Source organism: Schistocerca nitens, chromosome 2, assembly GCF_023898315.1.
Source record: "Schistocerca nitens isolate TAMUIC-IGC-003100 chromosome 2, iqSchNite1.1, whole genome shotgun sequence".
Taxonomy (NCBI): domain Eukaryota; kingdom Metazoa; phylum Arthropoda; class Insecta; order Orthoptera; family Acrididae; genus Schistocerca; species Schistocerca nitens.
In genome coordinates, this window is record NC_064615.1 from 339,602,409 (window position 1) to 339,621,499 (window position 19,091).

Here is a 19,091-nt window from a genome sequence, read left to right on the forward strand (position 1 = left end):
AGAGTGGGTCTTCAGTTTCGTTGAACCTTCCATCATCTACGTTCAGTTCTGGACTGCAGTACGCCTTCATACGGTGGACATGGAAGACGTCTCTGCGCTAGTGTCTTGAAGAAGGGTCATAATCCTCGACTTAAGTGTGACGTCCAACTAGCGATGAAAAATACTATACGCCCCAAAGTACGGCTTAAATAACTTCTCTGATAGTCCTTTTTTTCCAGAATGACATATTCACTCTGCAGCGGAGCGTGCGCTGATATGAAACTTCCTGGCAGATTAAAACTGTGTGCCGGACCGAGACTCGAACTCGGGACCTTTGCCTTTCTAGGGCAAGTGCTCTACCAACTGAGCTACCCAAGCACGACTCACGCCCCGTCCTCACAGCTTCACTTCTGCCAGTACCTCGTCTCCTACCTTCCAAACTTTACAGAAGCTCTCCTGCGAAACTTGCAGGACTAGCACTCCTGAAAGAAAGGATATTGCACTTGCCCGCGAAAGGCAAAGGTCCCGAGTTCGAGTCTCGGTCCGGCACACAGTTTTAATCTGCCAGGAAGTTTCAGTCCTTTTTTCTTCTACACAGGCGTAAAAATCGAAACCAAGTCTCCTGGACAGTGTCTCACTGCAAGGTGCTTGGTATTGAAGCACTCTCGTTCCTTTTCCTGCGCGTCCAGGGTCTGTATGCGAGCCACGTGTTTTGCATCTTCGGTGCTGCTGATAAGGCGTATCACGTAATCATCCAGTTGAAACGAGAGCCGTGTACCCGTTGATGCTTCGGCCTCGCGACCGTCGAGCAGAAAGAACAGTGTGAAGCCTGCAATGTCTTGCTGCGCTTTGTTGTATGCAAATGCGATGCCGAGTAGTATCGTATCACAATCTCTCCGTTCGACATCACTTATATAGTGAGCATACCTTCCAGCGTATTATTAAAACATTCTATAAAGCCATTCGCCTGTTGGATGGTAGGCAGTTCTCATCTTGTAGGTGACGTCCCATGGTAAAAGTACCTCTGATACTAGTCTCGACTTAAAAACTTATCCACGATCTGATATCATCAGACGGGGTGCTCCATGCTTCAAAATGAGTCTTCTACAAGTAACTTTGCAATTTCCGGAGCTTCAGCAGTCGGTACAGCTATGGCGACAGCATAGTGGATGAGGTGGTAATTGCAGACTGTTATCTATCGAGTCCCCTTTGGCGACATCTGGAAGCTCTCCAAGAGGTTGATTCCAATTCGGCAGTGTGGCTCTGCTGCACGTGGGATTGGTACCTGGTGCTCCAGATCCAGAGGTAATTGCGGCAATTACACCTGTCGTTGACATTCCTTACGGTGTCTCACATAGTGTCTTACAGATCGGCAGGGACCTGGCCAGTGATAACTCCATCTGATTCTGCCTAGAGTCTTCACGAATCACAGATGACGAGATGTTACAGGAACTGGAAAAAGAAAAAAATAGTGCGAGTTCTTGTGCACGAAGCGTGGCATAGTGGTTTGCGTCGCTGGTTGGTGTGCTGTGAGTCGCCACTTCAAAACCGCGCACCAGCAGTTACGAGGGGTTACGAGGGGGTGCTGAAAGGTAATGCCTCCGAAGTTTTTATACGAAAATTCATACTCCTTTTTAAACGAAACAAATGCTATTAAATTCTTCATCTTTATTCTTCACGTCTACCTATTTGCAGCTCTCTGTCGCGAGGCAGCTCGGAATTGTAGCGTGTAACACGGCAGGTTGTAACGTAACTATGTCGGTGTGTGAGAAATAGTGAGTTCCGAATTCGAAGAGTTCGTCCACACACAGAGCAACCTCTCCTTCAGCGTGACAACTTCAGACCACCGACGAGCGCTGCGACGTCTGCAGCAATCCGACGCCTTGGGTTCACTGCCATCGATCATCCTCCGTACAGTCCTGACTTGGCCCCTCCGATTTTCATATGTTTCCAAAACTTACAGAACACATTCGAGGTCTTCGCTTTAAAACCGATAAAGCGGTGCTAGTAGAGGTGAGGTTGTGGCTCCATCAACAACGTCAAACATTCTACTGTGACGGTATCAAAAAATGGTCTCCCTTTTGGAGTTATGTGGTCGTCGACAGGGTGACCATGTTGAGAAATAAATATGTAGACATGAAGACTAAAGATGTAAGATATTAAAAACATTTGTCTTATTTTAAAAACTTTGGGTTTTCTCACAAAAAATTCGGAGGCATTACTTTTCAGCACCCCCTCGTATTCGTTATTTAGTATTTATCGTTTCTTGTACGTTCTTGAAATACACTACTGGCCATTAAAATTGCTATACCACGAAGATGACGTGCTGCAGACGCGAAATTTAACCGACAGGAAGAAGATCCTGTGATATGCAAATGATTAGCTTTTCAGAGCATTCACACAAGGTTGGCGCCGGTGGCGACACGTACAACGTGCTGACATGAGGAAAGTTTCCAACCGATTTCTCATACACAAACAGCAGTTGACCGGCGTTGCGTGGTGAAACGTTGTTGTGATGCCTCGTGTAAGGAGGAGAAATGCGTACCATCACGTTTCCGACTTTGATAAAGGTCGGATTGTAGCCTATCGCGATTGCGGATTATCGTATCGCGACACTGCTGCTCGCGTTGGTCGAGATCCAATGACTGTTAGCAGAATATGGAATCGGTGGGTTCAAGAGGGTAATACAGAACTCCGTGCTGGATCCCAGCGGCCTAGTATCACTAGCAGTCGAGATGACAGGCATCTTATCAGCATGGCTGTAACGGATCGTGCAGCCACGTCTCAATCCCTGAGTCAACAGATGGGGACGTTTGCAAGACAACAACCTTCTGCAAGAACAGTTCGACGACGTTTGCAGTAGCATGGACTATCAGGTCGGAGACCGTGGCTGCGGTTACCCTTGACGCTGCATCACAGACAGGAGCGCCTACGATGGTGTACCTAACGACGAACCTGGGTACACGAATGGCAAAACGTCATTTTTTCGGATGAATCCAGGTTCTGTTTACAGCATCATGATGGTCGCATCCGTGTTCGGCGACATCGCGGTGAACGCATACTGGCGTACCACCCGGCGTGATGGTATGGGGTGCCATTGGTTACACGTCTCGGTCACCTCTTGTTCACACTGACGGCACTTTGAACAGTGGACGTTACATTTCAGATGTGTTACGACCCGTGGCTCTACCTTCATTCGATCCCTGCGAAACCCTACATTTGAGCAGGATAATGCACGACAGCATGTTGCTGGTCCTGTACGGGCCTTTCTGGATACGGAAAATGTTCGATTGTTGCCCTGGCCAGCACATTCTCCAGATCTCTTACCAATTGGAGACTTCTGGGCAATGGTTGCGAGCAACTGGCTCGTCACAATACGCTTTATGAACTGTGGTATCGTGTTGAAGCTGCATAAGCAGCTGTACCTGTACACGCCATCCAAGCTCTGTTTGACTCAATGCCCAGTCGTATCAAGGCCGTTATTACGGCCAGAGGTGGTTGTTGTGGGTACTGATTTCTCAGGATCTATGCACCCAAATTGCGTGAAAATGTAATCACATGTCAGATCTAGTATAATATATTTGTCCAATGAATACCCGTTTATCATCTGCATTTCTTCTTGGTGTAGCAATTGTAATGGCCAGTAGTGTATCTTGTGTTCGTAATGTTTGCGTGTTCCGCAATTATTGACGTTATTTATTCTTGCAACACATGTTGCTGTAGACTGGACGTATTTCCCTGTTGCAGCCTTCAGCACAGTCGTTTTTGTACCATGTGACGTCGACTTCTTTAGCTGGTGACGATAAGCACTCGACATGACAGAAAAATAACCTCTTGAATCGACTAACACCCAGACAAGTTGGCCGTCGATATTATTGTGAATGACATTTCTTGAGATCTTGGTGATTGTCGTCCACGAAGGATTCTCGTCTATGGCGCCCTCAGCTCCATAGACAGTCGCCTCGCTTAGTTTTCCTTAATTCGGCGTCTAGACGAGCGGCCTGTACCTCTAAGGCGCGTTGGGGAGCAACCTCGTCCAGGGTACGGCGATGGGCTTCATTCCACAGGACGACTATAATCGTCCGCAGTCGATTGGCGTGAAGTGGACTGTTGTGATAGTTCAAGTCTTACGGCATAATAGTGGTCGAACACTCGTCTTCTCCCTGTTCAGTAGCGTACAACGTGTTCAGGGCACTCACAGTGAAAACATACTCGCATGTTGTTCTCAGCCTCGCAAGTGAGACGTTGTTTTTGACGCAGCATTGGTCGTATGCTGAGTATCATTTGACAGTTGCTGCGTAATTTCAAGTCGATCGAGTCCATTCTTCATGGCTTGTTCAACTAGTGGCAGAGATGGCTGCCAAAGATCAATTCACCTCTTCTTCGACAGTCTTTATTACCTCCTTATGTATGAAGTCGGCATTCATGGCTGTTATCTCTTGTGTACACGGTCCGATATTTCTGGCTGCCACAAACTGCTCACCCATTACTATCAGGCGCAAGCCCATGGTGGTCTTCAACAACTGCCAGAGGGACCACATTCGGCAGTCGGTCATACCGCTGTTGTCCGACTCTTTTCTGTTGAATTTCCTCGATTCGCAGGTACCAAATGACGAATTTCTCCGTTGTTCTGACTTCCTTTACCAAGAAACTTGACACCTGTCTTCTGCGATCTCTTTCATGAAGTGTGAGATCTTGTAGGCTTGTGTCGTTTTCGGATTCGCGTGTAGCATAGGGCCAAAACATTTTGTGTGTACGATTGTGTCGTTATCCATTACATTCGGCCCTGTTCTTTAATTATTCTTCCGCTAAGAAGACTTGCTGCTGATTGTCGCCAAAAATTTTCTTCAGCTCAGCCGGGACCAGCTTCTCTTCATTCTTCTCGAATCATTGCTGGTCTGTGCAGTCGATGTGAAAGTTCACATTTGCCAAAAACATCATGTCATCCCACTTGTATTTGGCGACTTAGTTGAATACTTTGAGCTAGTTCCTCAGGTCCTGACTAGTGTCTCTGGATAACACTGGTGGATGCTTAATGTGCAGTAGACTTGCTACTGTTTTGGAATCCATTTGTCTCCTGAATATATAGATCTTAGGGACGATGTACTGTTTGTATTCGGGTTCCTGGTACGTTACCTAATTGGAGCTATGGCGATGTGGACGTTTTGTAGTAGCTGGCACCTCCACCAAATAATGTCACATAGAAACCACAATCGAGTCCATATCCGAAGGCAGGGTCGTCTGTGGAGTAAAAGATAGAACAGAAAAACCATTTAGTACAGGAACCAACGGTACAGCCAGAACACAACTCTCGGCTGGGGAATGTTGCTATTTATACAGATATCGAATATTCCAGAAAATACGAACATTAAAATGTAATGGTCGAGCTATTTAGGCACACTCTTACGTCCTCCTATTTTGTGTACAACGACCAGTATTACGATCAGACAGACGGCGTAGCAATGGGTAGCCCGTTGGCTCCAGCTGTTGCAAGCCTCTTCATGGAGAATTTTGAGGATATTGCCATACATACTGCGCCATTGAAGCCGAAGTGTTTCTTTCGATACGTTGACACGTTCGTCATTTGGCCACACGGACGCGAGTAACTAGACGAGTTTTTGGAACACCGCGATGACATCAACAGTGATATCCAGTTCACCATGAAGGTGTAAAAAGATAATGCATTGCACTTCCTCGACGTCCTTGTCCACCGTAAAAGAAATGGGTGCCTTGGCCACAGCGTCTACAGAAAAGCCACCCACACAGACCTCTTCCTGCACGTCACCAGCCATCATCATCATCCAGCACAGAAGCGCACAGTATTACAAACATTGGTGCATCGTGCAAGAGTAATATCAGAGACGACGATAACCTGCCCTATGAACTGAGCCACCTACGCAAGGTTTTCAGGAGTAACGGCTACAGCGCCCATCAAGTGAAAGAAGTGATTTCTGGGAAATATCAGAATAAGACCATCGACGAAGAGCAGAAAAAGAAACTTGCTTTGCTGCCATTCTGTGGCTCTGTCTCGGGCAAGATAAGCCGCCTGTTGAAAAGACACAAGATCAAATCAATCTTCAGGCCTCCAACGAAAATCGGTCAATTACTGAGACCAGTTAAAGACGCAGTAGGTCTCAGAACACCTGGAGTCTACGAAATACCTTGTGACTGTGGCCAGAAGTACATCGGACAAACAGTGCGCACTGTGGAACAACGCAGGAAAGAACATGAGAAGTATTATAGGCTACGCTATCCAGAGAAATCTGCGTTAGCTGAGCATGCGTTAGAAAAGGGTCACCACATAAAATTTGACGATAGCTCTGTCGTGGCTCGCACTAACTAACGGCTTCTAGGACAGTTTAATAAAGGAAGCTATTGAAATAAAAGTTACCGCAAACACCCTGGTTAGAGACGGCGGCTTAGACTTTAATACAGATTTTCTAATACAATCTTCCAGTAAACATTTACTGCAGTTAGTAATTTTGTCTTTCAATCTAACTCACATTGTAAACTTTCCAACTAGGATCACTAAAACCTCAAGGACAGCCATTGATTTTTATAGACAAATCAAAGGAACAAAATCATATCATAAAACCTGTAATAAATGGACTATCAGATCATGACATGCAGCTCCTTGTTTTAGATGTAAATTCTAAGCAGATTATCAAGACTGCTAAATCTGAGTACAGGAGAGTAGTCAATCAACCAAAAATTGAGTGTTTTAGAAAACTGCTCAAAGATGTGAACTGGAAAGATGTTTATAGTGCTCATGGCATGAATAAAAAATATAACACATTCATGAACAATGTCAGTACCATGTTTGAAAACTGTTTTCCTCTAAAAGTTACTCAAATTAAACAGAAGTCTATAATAAAACCATGGATTACACAAGGAATAAAGATTTCCTGTAAGACAAAAAGGAAAATGTATCTGTCGACCAAGAATAGCTCCAATGCTGATGATTTAGCTAAATACAAGGAATACTGTAAAATATTTAAAAAAAGTAATTCAGACATCTAAACAAATGCACTACGAGAAGAAGATAGCAATGTCAGAGAACAAAATAAAAACAATATGGGATATAGTGAAAGAGGAGACTGGTAGAACAGGAGCAAATAGCATATGCAAAATAGGGTAGATGACACGTTAGTAACCGATGGACATAGTGTGGCAAATCTATTTAACAAGTACTTTATATCCGTTACTGATAGAATGGGATTGTCAGGATCAGTAAATAATGCCCTTAATATCTGAAACTATCCTTTACAAATAGCTTCAGGTACATGAATATGTCACTCACTTCACCAAAAGAAATAACTTCCATAATGAAATCTTTAAAAACAAGGCATTCTAGTGGTTACAATGAAATATCAACAAAGTTAATTAAGGTATGTTCTTGTGAGTTTAGTACAATTCTAAGTTACTTGTGTAACCAGTCAATTATAACTGGGACATTTCCTGACTGGCTAAAATATGCAGATGTTACACAGACCGTGTATGTGCGGATGGATATGTGCGTGTGTGCGAGTGTATACCTGTCCTGTTTTACCCCTAAGGTAAGTCTTTCTGCTCCCGGGATTGGAATGACTCCTTACCCTCTCCCTTAAAACACACATCCTTTCGTCTTTCCCTCTCCTTCCCTCTTTCCTGATGAAGCAACCGTTTGTTGCGAAAGCTTGAATTTTTGAATTTTGTGTGTATGTTTGTGTTTGTTTGTGTGTCTATCGACCTGCCAGCACTTTCTATATATATATAATAGAAGGAAACATTCCACGTGGGAAAAAATATATCTAAAAACAAAGATCATGTGACTTACCCAACGAAAGCGCTGGCACGTCGATAGACACACAAACAAACACAAACGTACACACAAAATTCAAGCTTTCGCAACAAACTGTTGCCTCATCAGGAAAGAGGGAAGGAGAGGGAAAGACGAAAGGATGTGGGTTTTAAGGGAGAGGGTAAGGAGTCATTCCAATCCCGGGAGCGGAAAGACTTACCTTAGGGGGAATGTCTGCTTGTGTCTGTATAAGTGTGGATGGATATGTGTGTGTGTGCGAGTGTATACCCGTCCTTTTTTCCCCCTAAGGTAAGTCTTTCCGCTCCCGGGATTGGAATGACTCCTTACCCTCTCCCTTAAAACCCACATCCTTTCGTCTTTCCCTCTCCTTCCCTCTTTCCTGATGAGGCAACAGTTTGTTGCGAAAGCTTGAATTTCGTGTGTATGTTTGTGTTTGTTTGTGTGTCTATCGACCTGCCAGCACTTTCGTTCGGTAAGTCACATCATCTGTGTTTTTAGATATATTTTTCCCACGTGGAATGTTTCCCTCTATTTTATTCAATCATATATATATATTAAGATTTTACTAAAGAGGATCAGGTAGTGATTGTGGGTGGGGCTGGTAATAGTATTGATAGGGATGGGGAGTATGACATAGATGGTGACCTGGAAAAGATAGCCACTCAGACTGGCAACACGAATGTGCATTTCGTGGAACTGTTTCAGCGTCACGATCGGCCTCATCTTAATACAGCCGTCAGGCGTAATAACATGAGACTTGGGGGTGCGCTGATGACAGAAGGCATGAGTCACATTTCAGTGGTGTCGGTGGAGTCTATCAGCAGGACGGGTTTCACTAGACATGGCCTGCACCTCAACAGGTATGGGAAGGGGAGGTTGGCAAAACGTATAGGTGACAGCATAGGTGGGGGTGGTGGGATCACTCATGGGAAAATTCCGGTAGTTGTGGGTGTTAGAGCTGTACCTTTTTTAGACTGAAGTCAGCTGATAGGTATTCCTGCTTAAGGGAAGTCTCTCTAACAAAGAAACCACTTTCTACAAATCTTGGGTATCCGATTAACGAGGGAATTAGTATATTTCATCAAAATATACAAGGTATTAGAGATAAAGTTAGTGAACTGCTTATAGATGTTGACTCTGAAATTATTGGTATATCTGAACACTTCTTAAATAAGGAGATAATTCAGAGGCTTCCTTTACCAGGATACAGGTTGGCTGGCAGCTTTTCTAGGAGCTCTTTGCGGTGTGGAGGAGTAGCCATGTATGTGAAAAACGGTATCCCATTTGAGTCAATTGATGTTTCAAAGTACAGCACTGAAAAGGTGTTTGAATGTTGTGCAGGTGTGGTTAAATTTAGTGGAGCTAAACTTCTTACTGTTGTTATTTATAGATCCCCAGACTCCGATTTCACAACATTTTTGCTAAAGCTAGAGGAGGTTCTTGGTTCACTTTATAGGAAATACAAAAAGTTAGTTATATGTGATGATTTCAATATTAATTGTATAAGTGATTGTGCAAGGAAAAGAATGCTGATAGACCTCCTTAATTCATATAATCTTATGCACACCGTATTCTTTCCAACGAGAGTGCAAGGGAACAGTAGAACAACCATAGACAATATTTTTGTTCATTCGTCATTATTAGAAGGGCATTCTGTTAGCAAAAAGGTGAATGGCCTTTCAGATCATGATGCACAAATTTTAAGTCTAAAAGATTTTTGTGCTGCAACACATGTTAAATATAGTTACCAACTTTTTAGGAAAGCCGATCCAGTTGCTGTACAGACTTTTGCAAACCTTATCAAGGAACAAGAGTGGCAAGATGTTTATGGTGCTGATACAGTAGACGATAAATATAATGCTTTCCTCAAGACTTTTCTCGTGCTCTTTGAAAGTTGCTTTCCGTTAGAACGTTCAAAACAGGGTACTAGCACAAACAGGCAGCCTGGGTGGCTGACTAAAGGGATAAGAATATCTTGTAGAACAAAGTGGCAATTATATCAAAACGTTAGAAACAGTCACAATCTAAATGCAGCAGCCCATTACAAACAGTATTGTAAGGTGCTTAAAAAAGTTATTAGGAAGGCAAAAAGTATGTGGTATGCAGATAGAATAGCTAAGTCTCAGGATAAAATTAAAACCATATGGTCAGTCGTAAAGGAAGTGGCTGGTCTGCAGAGACAGGTCGAGAATATAGAATCAGTGCGTAGTGGGGATGTCCGTGTTACTGATAAGTCGCATATATGTACAGTACTTAATAATCACTTTCTGAATATAGCAGGTGAACTAAATAGAAACCTAGTCCCAACAGGGAATCATATAGCGCTCTTAGAAAAAAGTGTTCCGAGACTGTTACCTGAAATGCTCCTCCGTGATACTGACAAGAGGGAGATTGAGTTAATAATTAAATCACTAAAGACCAAGAACTCTCACGGATATGACGAGGTATCTAGCAGAATACTGAAGTATTGTTCCACGTATGTTAGCTCAGTACTTAGCCATATCTGTAACTTTTCCTTTAGGTCGGTTTCCTGACCGATTAAAGTACTCGGTAGTGAAGCCACTTTATAAAAAGGGAGACAGGGATAATGTTGACAATTATAGACCTATTTCTATGCCATCGGTGTTTGCTAAAGTTATCGAGAGGGTTGTATATACAAGGTTACTGCAGCATTTAAATTCACATAATTTGCTGTCAAATGTACAGTTTGGTTTTAGAAATGGCTTAACAACTGAAAATGCTATAGTCTCTTTTCTCTGTGAGGTTGTGGACAGATTAAATAAAAGGTTGCGAACGTTAGGTGTTTTCTTTGATTTAACGAAGGCTTTTGACTGTGTTGACCACAAAATATTACTGCAGAAGTTGGAACATTATGGAGTAAGGGGAGTAGCTTACAATTGGTTCGCCTCCTACTTTAAGAACAGAAAGCAGAAGGTAATCCTCCGCAATATTGAGAGTGGTAATGATGTTCAGTCCCAATGGGGCACTGTTAAATGGGGCGTTCCCCAAGGGTCGGTGCTGGGGCCACTGCTGTTTCTTATTTATATAAATGATATGCCTTCTAGTATTACAGGTGATTCAAAAATATTTCTGTTTGCTGATGACACCACCTTGGTAGTGAAGGATCTTGTGTGTAATATTGAAACATTATCAAATAATGTAGTTCATGATATAAGTTCGTGGCTTGTGGAAAATAATTTGATGCTAAATCACAGTAAGACTCAGTTTTTACAGTTTCTAACTCACAATTCAACAAGAACTGACATTTTAATCAGACAGAATGGGCATGTTATAAGCGAGACGGAACAGTTCAAGTTCCTAGGCGTACGGATAGATAGTAAGCTGTTGTGGAAAGCCCATGTTCAGGATCTTGTTCAGAAACTAAATGCTGCTTTATTTACCATTAGAACAGTATCTGAAATAAGTGACATTTCAACACGAAAAGTAGTATACTTCGCATATTTTCATACGCTTATGTCATATGGTATTATTGTTTGGGGTAATTCTTCTGATTCAAAGAGGGTATTTTTGGCTCAAAAACGGGCTGTTCGAGCTATGTATGGTGTAAGTTCGAAAACCTCTTGTCGACCCCTATTCAATAGTCTGGGAATTTTGACATTGCCCTCACAGTATGTATTTTCTTTAATGTCGTTTGTTGTTAGCAATATTAGCTTATTCCCAAGAGTTAGCAGCTTTCACTCAGTTAATACTAGGCAAAAATCAAATCTGCATGTGGAATGCACTTCCTTGACTCTTGTGCAGAAAGGAGTGCAGTATTCTGCTGCATCCATTTTCAATAAGCTACCACAAGAACTCAAGAATCTTAGTAGTAGCCCAAACACTTTTAAGTCTAAACTGAAGAGTTTCCTCACGGCTCACTCCTTCTATTCTGTCGAGGAGCTCCTGGAAGAGCTAAAAAATTAAGCAAATTCCAGTGTTACATTCTTGATTTTCTTCATTTAAACTAACGACTTGTCGCTTGAATATGTTTCTTATATTTCATTTTGTCTGTTTCTACAATCGTGTTATAATTTCATGTATTGACTCGTTCCATGACCATGGAGACTTCTCCTAAATGTGGTCCCACGCAACAATAAATAAATAAATAAATAAAAAATAAATAAAAAGATGGCCACGTTTTAGCTATATCCTCTGGAAGAGCGATATAGGAGGACACCCCACCCCCCACCCCCATCCCATTTAATAGGTTAAGAACACTGAGTGGATGTCAAAGTAGACTACAAGAGTACATGGCAGAGTGACTTAATGGATTTCTTTCCTGCATTTTGGAAAATTGGTCCAGTATGACACTCATGATAAAACACCCAGCAGTTGAGGTGCCCCGCAATATCAGACCATTTTTCCCCTAAAAAAGATAATGGTTTTCTCTTCACCACCACCACCTTATTTTTTGGGGCAGGGTGGGTGGGTGGGTGGGTGGGGGGGGGGTTGGGTAAGTGAGTCTGAACCATAAAACTACACTGTACTTAATAGTGGGATACTGTGAATAGTTAATGATTTTGGGAAGCTACCTTTCCAAATAGGTAGACATGTTAAGGAAATATGAAGCTGATATCTGTACAGATGTCATTGTTGATCTTGCAGCTCTAGGAGAATGATATTATAATGAAATCTAGACCTTTAGCAACTGTTCCTGTTGATATTTATCAACACCTGTAAGCAGCTAAAGGTCTAGATTTCATTATAATTTCATTGTTAAGGAAATGGATCAGGGCTGCAGTTGAGTTATCAATGCAGGCATATAGGAACTGTACCCATAATGCACCCCCAGTTTCTGAGTAATTTAAAAGTGGTGTGTGGATAGCGTGGTGCCAGCCTGCACTTGTAGGACAGGCAAGAAAACTGCCGTTAGTCGGTGGATAATTATAAGAACGAGCGAATGACCTATGCTGGGGTGCACATGGTGGCAGTCCAGGGTTAATGGGATGATGGTCTGGGGCACACCGAATGTGATGACAATCTGGACTAAGCCAACATCAACAGTCCTGGCCATAGTGTTGTTGCTACTGTTGCTGCAAGACTGCTTCCTAATGGTTCCAACGGTCCTGCAGGGAAAAAAATGTATTGTGTGATAATTCCAAAAACAGAATCATGTGCAAGCATAATTTTCTTTTTTTATGCCATCACTTATTGTTATTGTAGAAATATGAATTACTGCGTAAATATTCGGTTGTCTATACTCAGAGACCAGTGTAGTCAAGAAAGTAACATTGTTGGAGGTGGGCTGTGATGTGCTGATGCAGCCATGCAGGGATTGTTGATACTGTGTTCTTTTGGAAAGGGAGAGAGAGATTGGGGGGGGGGGGGGTAGTAGAGTCCTGCTGTAGCAGCAGGGCCCATAAACAATGACACCAGGAATGGAGCAATCACTGTCTTCACACTGTAGTGTGTCACATACTAAATCTGGTGACATATGAAAGTATCTGAGGAATTCAGCCATATGCAGCAGTTCAGTGACATCTGCAATGAGAAAGCTCCACAAAAACAACTCCCTGAAGGTGAAATGTAAGGTATGAGATGCAGACCCTTAGTAGTAATAGAGGAGTCAGTCACTGCTCATAGCTGGATAGCAGGCATGTCAGTCATCACTGGAGAATTTCCAGGGGGCAAGGTACTCACATCCAAACCCATGTTGATGACAAAGTATTGTCTATGTATAAAATCAGAGACATAGAGTCTGCCACTCTGTTGGAGAGGCAGCATATAAAGCACTTCACAGATATGTTGCAAATTGACACTAGTTGAATTTTCACTGTGATCCAGTGTGCCTATTCTAAATCCCTCTGCTTTTGGACAATCTTTTGCTGAAAGGAATGATTCATTTCAAGTGGGCAGTTGCACACCATACTGACAAACTGTGAGTGGAACCAGCAGAGTTGTCCCCATACAGGCATGTCAGTGCGCAAGGCACGGTTGCCAGTTGTGTGAAAGTTTATAGTATTTATTGATATCTGGGGAGCCAGAATAATGTTACCAATTATGTCAAGTGTGTTCACCAAGATTGCTGACCAAAGCGACAAATTTTGCACTGTGGACCAAGAGGCTTTGGGTGGCCAGCATACACACAGTGATCACAAACCCCATCACACCTTGATCTGGGCAGAATGGATGCAGCCTAAGTTGTGAACCAAAATGGGGATGGAGTCATTGGCACACGGTTGTGCAGATGGTCAAGTTATGTCTTGTAGGGGGTGGAGGGCTCAACAAACGAGTTCAAAGTATCCATATGCAGAGAGAAAAAGGGTGAAAGTTCAGTAGCAATGTCTGGAAAATGCCCCACGTTCAAGACTTTGCATGTCCAAGAAGCTGGTGCACTCTGTTGGAATTATATGTGTGTGAAGTAATGTCTAGAACAAAATCACCCAATAGACTGTCTGTGGAGATACACTGTTCAGTACCTTAGGTAGCTTCATCAGCACAAGTGACACTGCATTGTGAGTGATCGTTTTCCTGTCTCACCAGGGTAGATTGTTGAGTATTTCACTGTGAAGTACTAAATACATTTGTACAAAACTCACTGTCTTGTTGTAGGAATATCGATGCTCAGTGCATGAACTGGGAATGTAGAAGCATTTGAATGAGCTGTATGTAGTCACTGCAGATCATCAATGTAGACTTTACCCCAGTATGGGGTAAAGGTAATTCATAGTAATGACACAGTTATGTATAACGTGCACTTTATTCCATAACTGACACAGGATGAATACATGTCTAAGTTCACAGCAGACATAAAGCACACTGAATCATAGGTCGTCAGCTATCCCACATGAAGTCGCTGTTGCTAATCAGAGAGTTTCCTCTTTGCAGCAGCCACTGTTGCTGGCAGAGTCCTCACATCTTCCTTAGCTCTACATATAACAATTCATCCACTGGTTCTATTACTTAATAGCTAATTTGAGTGTTTCTTTTCAGTATCAGTACATTGAGTCCAAATTATCTCTTTCTTATGGTAAATGATTTTCAAGACTACATACAAACTTACTCGATTAAGTCCTTCCATTCGATACTAAGTCATCTGCACTAGAGTATAGTGACATCAGCAAAATGAAGGTGGTTCAGATATGTTCCAATAAAACATAGTCATTCATTTACTAGTTTAAGGTTAGCAAAACTTCCTCTAGGTTTGCTGAGAACAGCTTTGATGATGTGGAATCTCCTTGCATGACCACACTGTCAGTTCTGAACTTCTCTCTTTCCTGATGAAATCTTTCCTAATCTGTAGCATTGACGTATACACTGTTCAGCATACCTACATAATAAATGCCCTGTTTCTGAAGGACTGTCAGCAAAGATTGTGCTGAAAGCAAGTCTAAAGCTGTCTCAAAATTTACAAATCTGAGAGAATGCGTTAATTTGTACTCAGTGCATCGCTCTATAATTTCATTAGTGGTGCAAATACTCTGTTGTGTATATCTGCGCCTTAAGAGAGCTTGTTTATTTACCTGACTAAAATCTAATTTTTTTCTGTGTGACTGGTCATAATTTCAGTGAATATTTAGTACATTGCAGAGAAGAGGCTGACAATCTATAGTTTTTTTGCTTTATGATATATGAGGGGTTCTCAAATTTTTCTTCTAACGGAACACTTTGAGAATCCTGGTACTTTGTTAGAACACCTTGTTTATTTTGAAGGTTAATAAAATTTTAAACAATAACAAAACTTGTTTCATTCAATGATTACTTCTATTTGAAATCATAACTAATAACACTGAAAACATAATAATATTTTTAAAAAATAGTATTGTCAAAATTTTGGAAAAAAATGATATATTATTAATAGTTTATCACGGAGCACATATCCACGTCCTATAGGACACCAATGTTCCACAGAACATAGTTTGGGAATGATGCCCTGCCATCACCTTTCACCCATGTGTCCCATAATTTATCAGTTTAGGTGACCTTTTTCCATCTTTTGAGTATCCACTGTTTGAGATACTATGAGAATCGCTGTGTTATGATATGTTCTAAACAGAGGCACATGTGTGAAACAGTGGTTTCTGAGTTTCTGCACCTCACAGTGAAGCATTGTTTCTGGATGTTACGGCTGTGTGTTGCATTTTGTTACCTGGCCTTCAGTCTGTCACACTAAGTCTTGTCTATTCTTTGTGACACACTGTTCCAGTAATAGCTGACTCTGGCAGTGACACTTTTCCTAATCAAAGTGGCCACTGTACACCTGTGGAATGGTGTGATGTGAAAGCCAAATTGCCTGCATAACCTTGAAGATGGAGTGTCCAATGCATAGGGCACCCATAAATTGTTCACAATCCAATGCAGTGATGTCTCACATTCTGTCCTGCCTACTGTATCTGACAGTTACACTGATGGCCAGTAAAATGCCCTGTGACTTCCTGGTCGCATGACATAATCGGTAACTCCATTCACCATGGTGACAGGAATGCACTCTTTCCAATACAGCAGCTATGCCTAATTCAATTGCTCATGAGTGTAGTATTGTATCAGTAGCAGTAGCAATTATAATAATATATAAATGTGCAAAGCTTGTAACTGACATTTATTTTTTGTAGGTTTATGGACACACTGTGGCAGGAATGGCCTCAACTTTGTCAGGCACCTACCAGCACTTACGACCGCAGTTTGAGGTATCTGATGACTGCATTAGTCATGAAGGCTTCAGAAGAGGCCAAACGGGCATTTAGCTGTACCTGTGGCATTGCTAATAATAATTTATGCATTTAAAGTTGTAATTATTGCTGAATATCTCAGTGACTCACATTTATGAAATTGCTTTGTGACACAATGTTAGAAAATTGATGTTCATGAAGTAACATTACATTTTATCAGAATAGTGCATTAAACAGTTAACTGTCTAAAAAATTTGATGTATCACAAATATCACACAGACAACTGCACAACCATTGGCTATGGCATCTTTTTGCATCATAATTGAAAACAGAAGTACACTTTTATCTTGATATTATGATATTCATCTGTGCACAATTTGAGTAACTGATTAATAATGTATAAGAGTAATGCCTCTGACAGTTGATAGATGATGCAACATGAGAAATGAACTGTAGGTAAGCTCCAACAAAAACTTTGTTTTAACGGTGTCTCAAAAAATGAAATAACAAAAGCCTTCTTGTTCTAGAGTAACTAATTTTCTATAATGATACCATTGTCACACTACTGTTGGTTGAAAAGCAATTTACTCATGCAGATTCAATGTTTAGAACACGTGGGAGCAAACTTGCCGAAACTCTGAATTGGAGATGCACTCACAGTTTCATGTTTCTGATTTAATAAACAATAAGGTATGCAATGTTTGATATGAAGTAGGACTGTGGCAGAAATGATGAAATTAAGAGAGATGTATGTACACCACAGAATTCATTGGTTATTTTAAATTTAGAAAAATGTTTGTCCTTTCACCATTCATTTTTCTCATGCATAAAGGACCTAACCAATCTGACCAGTTTACTTACTGATATAATTGAACACATTGTCAACAATATGTCTCTCTTTACATGCTACTGTTTCTCCTTCCCATTTTCTTTACTATTGTGTCTCGCCTGATTTCTGCTATAATGTAATTCATTTACCCATTTGTTTCTATATATCTGGAGACACATTTATTTTCTTTCTTTTTATGTTATAAATATTCACTGTTCTTTTCTTCTGCAGCTGGGTAACAATAACAGCTGAATTTCTGCTGAATACTGTTTTCAGTTCACATTATTTGCTTATGGATGAAACAGATTAATTTGGAACTGTCTTAGGTCTATATGGTTTCACTATCACTGTATATTGTAACAGTGTACCCTTTTTGCCATTTCTGGTTTTATCTGCATGCATTCATTCTTTTTGCCACAAAAGGAAGATAAATGATGAATTTCAGCTATTTATTCTTTAATTGATTCTACAGCTACTTCAACCATCACTTGTGCACAACAGAAGTTTTCCTTCTTCATGATTCTTACATACAGATAACAAGATATCACCAAATAAATTGTGTAGGTTTTATCCCTCATATTCTGTATCATGTATACTATTATTTTTTCTTAGTTTTAATTTAGTAAATACCAGAACTACGAATAGGCCTTCTCAACTTACAGCAGTCACTTAAATAAAATAATAGACACAAGTAACCTTGGAGACAAGGAAAATTTATTCAGCAGTACTTAAATAGTAATTATGTTTTTCACAGAGAAAAAGAAGAAAAGTATAACTTGCATGTTTGTATTATTGTAAACTGACAAAAATTGAGGTTCCTTAAGCAAGGAATAAAACATATACATGTGTATTTTTATATATGTAAAACACATAAATGTATTATTGTAATAAATACATATTGGCATTGTGTAATTTGAGGTGCCTGGCTAAGTATGGGCCATCAGACAATGAACATACATAAAAATAATTGTCTGTTACTTGTATGAAGAATTAGGGGTCCAATTTTATATTACCAATTCTTGTATCCATGTTCAACTCTGCCAATGTGTGCCATTGTGATCTGGAAACAAAACATTTATGCACTTCATCTGGATATTTGTATAGTGTTTTAGTGTTTGATGGAATTAGAGCACCCACATTTGATCATTTCATTTCTTTTCAAGAATCTGAAGTTGGAGCATCTTGTGTACTGTTTACCACAGTGAAACTATAAGAGAAAGTTTCTCTTTCACTCATATTATCTTCAAACACATGTGTTAGTGCTCTTTTCTTTGATAGTAAAAAAGATTTTATCCTCTAATATATACTTGCATTATCATTCCACATAATTATGTGTAAAAGTTAGCACATGCAATCGAAGATTTTCGTACTGCAGCAGGATAAAAAGTTACTTTCTACACATGTCAAATCTATATATCACTCAAGCATTATGTCAGCATTTTATAAAGCAAGTATTTGTGAGTTCAAATAGTTCTCCTAATCTCAAGGACTTATTTTTCATAAAGTTAGCTGTTCTATTTATTACTACAAATATTTTATACAGCAGAAATGATAGACTAGTTCTAAATGCAGCTGTATGAGAGAAGAAATATATTCTATGTTTATGTATGTATTGTTGTTTGTTGGATACTCTGTAACCCATGTATTAATGTGCAGTTGAAACAAATGTATCTTATTCACAGTAAATGTTATATTCAGAAGTTGTATTTGACAAATTAACTTAAAGCTGCATGTAATTCCCACTTTTAAATCACATTTGTTGTAGTCTGAATAATTATGTGATGCTTCCACTCCTATGACCAGTATCACAAAGAAATTAAGGCAGCTAGATGACTATATGCCACAAATGACCATAGCTCCAACAACCTGTTGC

General features: G+C 40.7%; 1 protein-coding gene and 1 non-coding gene across 2 annotated transcripts in view; one reads left to right on the forward strand and one right to left on the reverse strand.

Annotated features, from left to right (window-relative positions):
- LOC126236133 (acyl-CoA Delta-9 desaturase-like) overlaps positions 1–18,868 on the forward strand; it is a 155,773-nt gene extending 136,905 nt beyond the window's left edge. Inside the window, exon 7 of the mRNA XM_049945213.1 lies at positions 16,333–18,868. The gene's annotated coding sequence lies outside the window, so the exon portion shown is untranslated. The remainder of the gene's footprint in view (positions 1–16,332) is intronic.
- On the reverse strand, positions 284–358 carry Trnas-aga (transfer RNA serine (anticodon AGA)). The gene has a single exon. It is a non-coding gene; the product is annotated as a tRNA-Ser (tRNA).
- Positions 18,869–19,091: the final 223 nt, after the last annotated feature.